At 37.5% G+C, this 10,080-nt stretch overlaps 1 protein-coding gene across 2 annotated transcripts in view; it reads right to left on the reverse strand.

Annotated features, from left to right (window-relative positions):
- LOC139938381 (aromatic-L-amino-acid decarboxylase-like) overlaps positions 1 to 9,477 on the reverse strand; it is a 29,172-nt gene extending 19,695 nt beyond the window's left edge. Inside the window, exon 1 of one of the 2 annotated variants that reach the window (XM_071933853.1) lies at positions 9,388 to 9,477. The gene's annotated coding sequence lies outside the window, so the exon portion shown is untranslated. Of the gene's footprint in view, positions 1 to 9,011; positions 9,038 to 9,387 lie in introns of those variants that run through there. The other variant, XM_071933854.1, reaches the window with a different exon arrangement.
- Positions 9,478 to 10,080: the final 603 nt, after the last annotated feature.

Raw genomic sequence — 10,080 nt, forward strand, 5'->3', positions numbered from 1 at the left:
ACTTCAGTGATTCATGGGACTTTTAACTATGTGAGAAAACAACAGTACAAAATGACGAACATTGGTCATGTTTTGGTTAAACACCGAGAAGAATAGAGACGTTGCATCGATCGACCACTCCCCCCGGGTGAAGGGCGTTTTGGGCCCACGGAATTCACGTCAGTATTACAATATCTATTACTTCTTGAACTTAGCATAATCATCAATTGTTTTGATTATTTGTTAAAACAACTATCCAAGTTATTCTGATTTAAATACTTTGAAGAAAAAAAATCTCTGGAATAACATAAGCCCTTTTAAACTTTCTCTAGTAGGAAAGGACGTCACGTAAACTAATCTATTTCTACATCCATGCACAGACATGGATGTTACAATACAAAACATTCAAAGAAAACAGAATGGTTAAAGTATAAGGCCCAAGCAATTAGGAGTGGTCTTGCTAAAATAAACTGCCGGATTAAAGAAAACTTTAGTACAAACAAATAAATAAAACAATCCAGATTTTCATCTTCTTCTTCTCTTCGTCCCTTGTCCTCGAACAAAAGCACACTTTCCAAACTCGTATGAACTTGAAACTTCGCACATAGTTAGATATGCATTAGGAGTGGAATAATGTGTTAGTTAGGTCATGATGACGGCATCCATTCTTGAGTTATAAAAGTTCAAAGTTTATTATTTCAAAAAATCATTATTTTTGATGCACGTGATGGATTCTTACAATCGATACATAATCGGAAAGGTCGTTAAAAACTCCACAAAGGCCTCGCAGACATGACCCCATTTTTACCTTGTCTTCTGGTTCAAATCAGATTTTTTGTGTATTTTCGTCAAAAATACATTTGTTGTTTTGACTACTACCGTACTGCGTTGATCACACCGGTTCTCGTCCGATCAGTGAAGTTAAGCAACCTTTTTTTTTTTTTTTTTTATTTACTTCTTTTAAAAAATATTATATCAGCTTCGTTTATAGTCTGTTTTCAAGGCGTTTTCAATAAATATTTCCCTTTCGTTTAGTTAGTCTCTTCTCCAGTCGTCATCATTCATAAGTTCCTATGTCCTCAACCACAAAAGCTATTTTGACAATCTATACATCATATGAAAGGGGTTTACGTACTTCACAAAAATGGATATGTTGGTGACCTTTTCTTGACCTTTTGACCTTTCTAAACTGGAAGTGCATGTAAAATGCTTTGAAAAGGCCTATTTTCATGGGTTTTTCCTTTGATAATTGTCCACCAGGGTGTATTTTTGTACTCCCGGAAGCCGAACACCTTGTTTTTGTTATGACAAAAACTTGAGTCTAGTGTATTTTTAAGTTTGTTCGGCCAACTCAAAAATACCTTGTCCGCTAACAAAAGCACCTTTTCCAAACTGGTATGAACTTGAAACTTCACACAAAGTTAGATATTCATAAGGAGAGGAAACCGTTTAAGTTACGTCATGATGACGTCAACCGTTCTTGAATGATGGTCATTCAAAGTTGTTTATTAATATAAAATCATTACTTCTGATCTACACAGGGGATTCTTATAATCAATACATCATCGGAATCATCATTCGAAACTCCGTAAACGCCTCGCAGACATAATCCCATTTTGACCTTGTCTTACGTTCAAAAGTAAGCATTTGTATATTTTCTTGGCCTAAGAGTTTATGCCTAACGCAGCATACCCCTCGTGTCTATAGCTTGTTCAAACTTGTTTACACATTATACGCCAGTGCCATATGTGCGTGCACATGGCGTGATTTTCCATTGACTGGCAAAAGGTACGGAGCTCCAGGAGTGCCATCCGACATATCGAGTTACCGACATACGCTATCTCATCAAGACGACTTATTTCGTGGAATCAGTTTACTTGCCGACATATTATTTTGCTAAGTCGACTTATTCAAAACAATCAGTTGACTTAACAACATAATTTATCTCACCAAGTCGACTTAGATAAAATGGTAAGTCGACTTACTGACATAATTTATCTCACCAAGTCGACTTACAGTAACTAATTAAGAAGTTTACTTATACACAGCCTGCACACGTTGAAACGTGTGCGTATTGAGATTGCGCGTTAGGGCCCGCGTGATCGCTAATAATGTGGGGGCGTTTTTCGTGCCTGGGATGAAGAAGAATAACCATAATCTAAGACTTGAATCAAGTCTACACCTCATCCAACTCCGATTGTATTAGTCAATTCAGGCATCCTCTTCAATTTTATTTTATGTAACAAGCAAAACTATTAAGTTACTGATTTTTATTAAAAAAGGGTTAATGGCTGCTAGCAAACTGCTTCCAACTAACATTACATGGTGTACATGTACTAGCAAAATCGTCACGTTTTCACCCTACTAAACGGCTACGTGAGAAAAATGAGACAATAAATCATGAATTCAGTTCAAAAGAATAAAACTTTGTTTTCGTCATATTATTCGTCAAACTATAAGCCTTTATACTTTAAAATCTTCTGGTGTATTTAAACTAGCTGATGTCTCAGCCATGGGATTTTCGTGTGTTTAGTGCTAGATTCCTCGCTCCCTAACCAAAGTGACTACAAAACGTCTCTAATGGATAACAATGGTATATTTCGACATGGGTTTTTTCCAGCAAGAGTTGTGGGGCCCAATTTCTCTAGTATTTATTTTGCCTATTTTGTTTATCTGTTATATATGGTTAAGTTTTATTTTACGCTAACTGTTTCTGTGTTTGTTCTTCCTGTAATTTTGAATTGTTTTGCCGCTACATAAGATTACACCCACTAAATAGAATTGTTTACATTGCTTTATTCGTTAGAAAAAAGGGGGGGGGGGGTCCGTACTCGTTAAGGTTTGCTTTTTATGGGCCCCTCCATCCCCTACATGTGTTTTGCATTGATTTTTAGTTTTTAGGTGTTCGGGTAACAGCCTGAACAACTCTTTGTTATTGTTCGGTTTTTTCTTTTTGGGGGTTTTTCTTCTTCCTCTCGCTGTCGATCGTCCGCAAGAAAAAGCATAGATGCGAAGCTTGCATTATTAAGTTGAAACTTTGCACACCTGTAGACAATAACCAGTAGATGATGCAAAAGTTGTTACGTCACGATGACGTCATCAGTTGACGAGATACACTAACTCAAAGTTTATTATTTCAAAAAAGCATAACTTTTGATCTACATGAGGGATTTTTACAATCAATACATCATCGGAAAGGGCATTAAAAACTCTGTAAACGCCTCACAGACATGACCCCATTTTGATCTTGTCTTCTGGCTCAAAAGAGAGGTTGAAAATTTCAAAAATCACGTCTAAAGAACAATGTACATCCCCCGTTGGTATGTGCATAAACATTACACTTAGGCATACACACAACGTGCAATGTATTAGCTGTGCGGGAGAGTCACGCTCCAGTGATCATCCATAGAGCGCGAAAAAGCTTCCAAAAAACGTCGTCGTCAAAAACCCCTAAAGGCATCTAATACTACATTTCAACCCTACTTAATAGTTAAAGGCGTTAGCAGTTCATATTTAGTGACAATGTTCGCAAAATCATGACACAAGAATTATTTCACCGTATCATAATCCCCTCTGTTGATACAAATACATGTAAACCCTCGTATGATGCATCAGGCCCGATGATCTAGTGGTCATCAGTTGCGCACACATCTCTGATACCTGCGAGTTCGAGTCTCCGTGTGAAATCAAAATATTTTTTTATCCCCCAAAACTAAAAAATATTTATTTTTGTAATACATGTATTTAAGTTAGATTCTTATCTTTATATCGACAGTGTTGCCTTTTCTTTTTCTCAATTGTTAGCCAAACATAACCTGAGTGCATGCATGACACGATGATGTGAAATCAAGTCGTACTAGATCAAACGTCAAACCACCGACCCCCCCCCCCAAAAAAAAAAAAAAAAAAAAAAAACCGTAATTAATTAACCACGTGACCCATATTTGCATATTTAATTGTACAAGGGGACAAAGTTGTTGGAACTTCCTGTTGATGCTGACATCATGAGAACATCAGCATAAGTATTGGAATTGTACCTATTGGAATTGTACCTATTGAACCACTTGGAGTGTTCAAGGAGTCCAACACGTCAGTTTAGAGTCCAGCTCTGATTGTAAAAACCAATTGAGGCATCATCTTCAATTTAATTTTATGCAACAAGCAAACTTATAAATTTTCTGATTTTATTTCAAAGGGTAACATAAATGGCTGTTAGCAAACGGTTTCCAACAAAACTACATGGTGTACGTGCACAATACTCTTACTTGCCTCGAGCATTTACCTCTTGATAATAAATCAAGCGTTCATAAGTTTGTTATTGCCAGATTATTCAGCGAACCATGAACCATACACAGCTACTATTCACAAGAAAATCTATGCGTGGAGGGTAACAGACAGCGCACAATGGAACGGGAGTTTAACAATGACAATACCAAAAGTGCAATCGTCAGCCCTTGAAGTTTATTATACATGGAGCTGATGGTGATCAAAAGGATAAAAGTCTGTTGTCGATACACAACCGCCCACTTATATTCACCGGACCATGAATCACGGACCATATACACAAAATAAAATATTCAAAAGAATATCCATATAATAGATTTATCTGGTGTATTTAAACTAGCTGATGTCCCAGCCATGGGATTTTCGTGTGTTTAGTGCTAGATTCCTCGCTCCCCAACCAAAATGACTACAAAACGTCTGTAATGGATAACAATGGTATATTTCGACATGTTTTTTTTTTTCCAGCAAGAGTTGTGGGGCCCAATTTCTCTAGTATTTATTTTGCCTATTTTGTTTATATGTTATATATGGTTAAGTTTTATTTTACGCTAACTGTTTTTGTGTTTGTTCTTCCTGTAATTTTGAATTGTTTTGCCGCTACATAAGATTACACCCACTAAATAGAATTGCTTACATTGCTTTATTCGTTAGAAAAAGGGGGGGGGGGGGGGTCCGTACTCGTTAAGGTTTGCTTTTTATGAGCCCCTCCATCCCCTACATGTGTTTTGCATTGGTTTTTAGTTTTTAGGTGTTCGGGTAACAGCCTGAACAACTCTTTGTTATTGTTCGTTTTTTTCTTTTTGGGGGTTTTTCTTCTTCCTCTCGCTGTCGATTGTCCGCAAGAAAAAGCATAGATGCGAAGCTTGCATTATTAAGTTGATTAAAACTTTGCACACCTGTAGACAATAACCAGTAAATGATGCAAAAGTTGTTACGTCACGATGACGTCATCAGTTGACGAGATACACTAACTCAAAGTTTATTATTTCAAAAAATCATAACTTTTGATCTACATGAGTGATTCTTACAATCAATACAACATCGGAAAGGTCAACAAAAACTCCGTAAACGCCTCGCAGACATGACCCCTTTTTGATCTTGTCTTCTGGTTCAAAATCGAGGTTGAAAATTCCAATATTCATGAGGGATTTTTACAATCAATACATCATCGGAAAGGGCATTAAAAACTCTGTAAACGCCTCACAGACATGACCCCATTTTGATCTTGTCTTCTGGCTCAAAAGAGGTTGAAAATTTCAAAATTCACGTCTAAAGAACAACGTACATCCCCCGTTGGTATGCGCATAAACATTACACTTAGGCATACACACAACGTGCAATGTATTAGCTGTGCGGGAGAGTCACGCTCCAGTGATCATCCATAGAGCACGAAAAAGCTTCCAAAAAACCGTCGTCGTCAAAAACCCCTTAAGGCATCTAATACTACATTTCAACCCTACTTAATAGTTAAAGGCGTTTGCAGTTCATATTTAGTGACAATGTTCGCAAAATCATGGTACGAGAATTATCTCGCCGGATCATAATCCCCTCTGTTGATACAAATACATGTAAACCCTCGCATAATGCCTTGTGCCTCATGGCCTTGTGGTCATCATCAGTCGCGCTTACATCTTGAGTCTTCGTTCAAGGCGGTTAACCTTTTGACCTTGTCTTTTGGTTCAAACCAATTTTATTGTATATTATTTTTTTGTCTCCTATAAATAGCTTCGTTTTTAGTCTATTTTCAAGGCGTTTTCAACCAACACTTCTTTTCCGGTTAGTTAGTCTCTTCTTCAGTCGTCATTATGCATAAGGCTCCAACCACATAAGCTATTTTGACAATCTATACATCATATGAAAGGGCTTTAAGTACGTACGTAGTCTGTTTTCAAGGCGTTTTCAACAAACATTTCCCTTCCGGTTAGTTAGTCTCCTCTCCAGTCGTCATTATGCATAAGCTCCTATATCCTCAACCACACAAGCTATTTTGACAATCTATACATAATATGAAAGGGCTTTACGTACGTAGTCTGTTTTCAAGGCGTTTTCAACAAACATTTCCCTCTTGGTTAGTTAGTCTCTTCTCCAGTCGCCATTATTCATCAGTTCACGTTTTCTCAAACACAAAAGCTATTTTGACAATCTATACATCATATGAAAGGGCCTCACTTATTCCACAAAAATGGGTATGTTGGTGACCTTTTCTTGACTTTTTGACCTTTCTAAACTAGAAGAGCCTGTAAAATGCTTTGAAAAGGCAGTATTTAAAGGCTTTAAGGTTGAAATGTACACTTTTTGATGCTTTTTCCATAAAATTATTACACATCGAGAAAACTGTTTGGTTTTGATTTCTTTGTAATTTGACGAGCTATTAACAATACTTGTTTCATTTATTCAAACACTGACCCAACAATAGCCGAACACCTAGTGTTTGTTTCTACAAACACTATACCTAGTTTTTTTTTCTTTTTTTTTTCTTCTCCGTGGTTTTTGTCCGCTAACAAAGACATACTTGCTAAACTCACATAAACTTGAAACTTCACACATAGTTAGATATTTATTAGTAGATGAAACCGTTTTAGTTTCGTCATGATGACGTCATCAGGTGTCGAATTACAAGGTTTTTAGGTTCAAAAAGTGACCATTTGCTTTTTGCTATATGTCTTCGAATTTTACAGTTATGATATTCATAATTACGCATCTGATAGATCAAGACTGGGACTACATTTGAAAAGTTAACGTCAAAATCGTCTGACCCCTCCTTCCGTTCGTACCGGAAGGTCAAAGTTTGCAATTGTATATTTTTCTTCAAAAATTAATCTCCGTCCCTTGCCCTCTAACAAAAGCACACTTCCCAAACCTGTATGAACTTCTAACTTCACACATAGTTATATATTTATCAGGAGAAGAAACCGTTTGAGTTACGTCACGATGACGTCATCAATTCTTGAGTTATGAATTTTCAAAGTTTATTATTTCAAAAAATCATAACTTTTGATCTACATGATGGGTTGTTACAATCGACACATCATCGGGAAGTTCGTTATAAACTCCGTAAATGCCTCGCAGACATGATCCCATTTTGATCTCGTCTTCTGGTTCAAAATCGAGTTTAAAAATTCATAATTTCATGTATAAAGAACTACGAAATTTCCCCATTGGTTGTGCGTAACACGTGTGTCGTACACGTGTAGTGTATTACTATTAGGCATCATTTATTTGGTGGCATGCTGCCAAGTTTATTGTACTCTGTACCATAGCGTGATATGCATAGAGCTATATAGCTCTATTATTTAGAGCTGTATAGCTCTATTTATGCAGAACGCTGCGAAAACGAATTCCTCTCAATCTTCGGCGTCAAATTGTTCAAATGTTACCCTTCTGATGGCTTAGTGGTCAATGTGGAATTGAAGACGAAGTTTCGCTGAGATGGCTACCTACTTCAGTGATTCATGGGACTTTTAATTATGTGACAAAAACAACAGTACAAAATGACGAACATTGGTCATGTTTTGGTTAAACACCGAGAAGAATAGAGACGTTACATCGATCGACCACTCCCCCCGGGTGAAGGGCGTTTTGGGCCCACGGAATTCACGTCAGTATTACAATATCTATTACTTCTTGAACTTAGCATAATCATCAATTGTTTTGATTATTTGTTAAAACAACTATCCAAGTTATTCTGAGTTAAATAGTTTGAAGAAAACAAATCTCTGGAATAACATAAGCCCTTTTAAACTTTCTCTAGTAGGAAAGGACGTTACGTATACTGATCTATTTCTACCTCCATGAACAGACATGGATGTTACAATACAAAACATTCAAAGAAAACCGAATGGTTAAAGCATAAGGCCCAAGCAATTAGGAGTGGTCTTACTAAAATAAACTGCCGGATTAAACAAAACTTTAGTACAAACAAATCAATAAAACAATCCAGATTTTCATCTTCTTCTTCTCTTCGTCCCTTGTCCTCGAACAAAAGCACTTCCCAAACTCGTATGAACTATTGAACTTGAAACTTCGCACATAGTTAGATATGCATTAGGAGTGGAATAATGTGTTAGTTAGGTCATGATGACGTCATCCATTCTTGAGTAATAAAAATTCAAATTATTATTTCGAAAAATCATTATTTTTGATCCACGTTTTTTTTTTTTTACTTCTTTTTAAAAATATTATCAATAGAGCGCGAAAAAGCTTCATGAAGAATAGTCCTCGTTCAAGGCGGTTAAAACATACATGCCCCTTACAGTCTTTTCTTCAGTCGTCAGTCAATATTTCCTAAGTTCATATTTCCTAAACTACATAAGCTATTTTGACAATCTGTACATCATATGAAAGGGCTTTACGTACTTGACAGAAATGGATATGTTGGTGAACTTTCGTTGACCTTTTGACCCGTTTAAACGGGAAGTGACTGTGAAATGATTTGAAAGGGCGTGGTTTATTGTCTTTTAGGTCGAAATAAACATCCTTTGATGCTTTACCATCACACCATACAAGTCTGGCAAAGGTCTGGTTTAAAACAAATATTACCGATGACGTCACCAAACATACACTTAAACTAGATGACGTAATCACGTGGTTTTGACAGTTTTTGTAATTTGAATCATTTATTACAAATCTTGAGAACAAAGCAAGGTGTAATATTTGTTTTTTAATCCAGGCTTTTACTCCTGGAAACCGAACACCTTGAGTTTGTTCACAAACTCTCAATCTCTAGTTATAAGTGTAATTGTACTCACTGTTAGCTAGTTTTGCTGCATTGTAGTTTCACTGTTGGCCTATCACGAAAAGGTATGACCTATTTATTCTCTTTGCAGTCAGTAATAACTGTTGTATAAGTTATTATCGTAAACACTAAAACGGATCAACATTGCAACCGTACCAGGAACTTTTTTTGTCTTGAGGGGTCAGTGAGTCTGATAGGGTTACTCTATACCCCCCCCCCCCCACCCCAACATACATCATCACATGATGTTTAATTAGGGAATAACAGTGTTCGTACCCGGTCTTCACTGCGTGGTAATGACCGGGTTGGTGGCTGGCGCTGTTAACGGACCGAGCCGGAGGCGAGGTCTGTTAACAGCGCCAGCCACCAACCAACCCATTAATAAATACCTTTTTTAGCGAATTAAACGGCTAAAATTGTCCAAATTTTGTAACTTTTCTCTCGGCGGCACTTCCAGACAGGTTCAGGGGCCATTTTCGAGCTTTTAAAGGTTCCCATCTCTTTCGTGAGTTAATCACATTACTGATCTTTTAGACCAGTGACTCTTTGAAATATTGATCTGTTCAGCGCCTTCACTGGGGTCAAAGGAGGCACACGATTGGACAATAGCTGTTCCTTGTGCATTAAAACGCGCGCACGAGCTCGGCGTCGTCAGTTTATACGCGCGCACATGTTACACGCGCGCACTCAAAATAAATTGAAACATTTTCAGCGCGCGTACGCGAAGTGCGCGAAGTTGCAATGAAACTAACAGGGATATTAATAAGCGTGCGATACAGTGCAACGCGCAAGGTTTACACAATGTATGCTGCTGATTTAGTGGCCACTTATTCGCTATTTTCCAAAGCCTGTCTTTATTTACCGTTAACACTCCCACACGTGACCGGGTTTTGACCAATCAGAGACTTGAAACCGTCCAAGGTATTTATTAATATGCGATCTACGGTCTCGAAACGACCTCGCCCACACCACCAGCAGAAATGCCACTCGCCTAGACTTTTAGTCTACACTGGAGCTTGAAGCCTCGGTCACAACCCACCGTGCGTGTTTTTTGTCCGTACGTGTTTTTGGGAGGCCACGGC

Source organism: Asterias amurensis, chromosome 6, assembly GCF_032118995.1.
Source record: "Asterias amurensis chromosome 6, ASM3211899v1".
Taxonomy (NCBI): domain Eukaryota; kingdom Metazoa; phylum Echinodermata; class Asteroidea; order Forcipulatida; family Asteriidae; genus Asterias; species Asterias amurensis.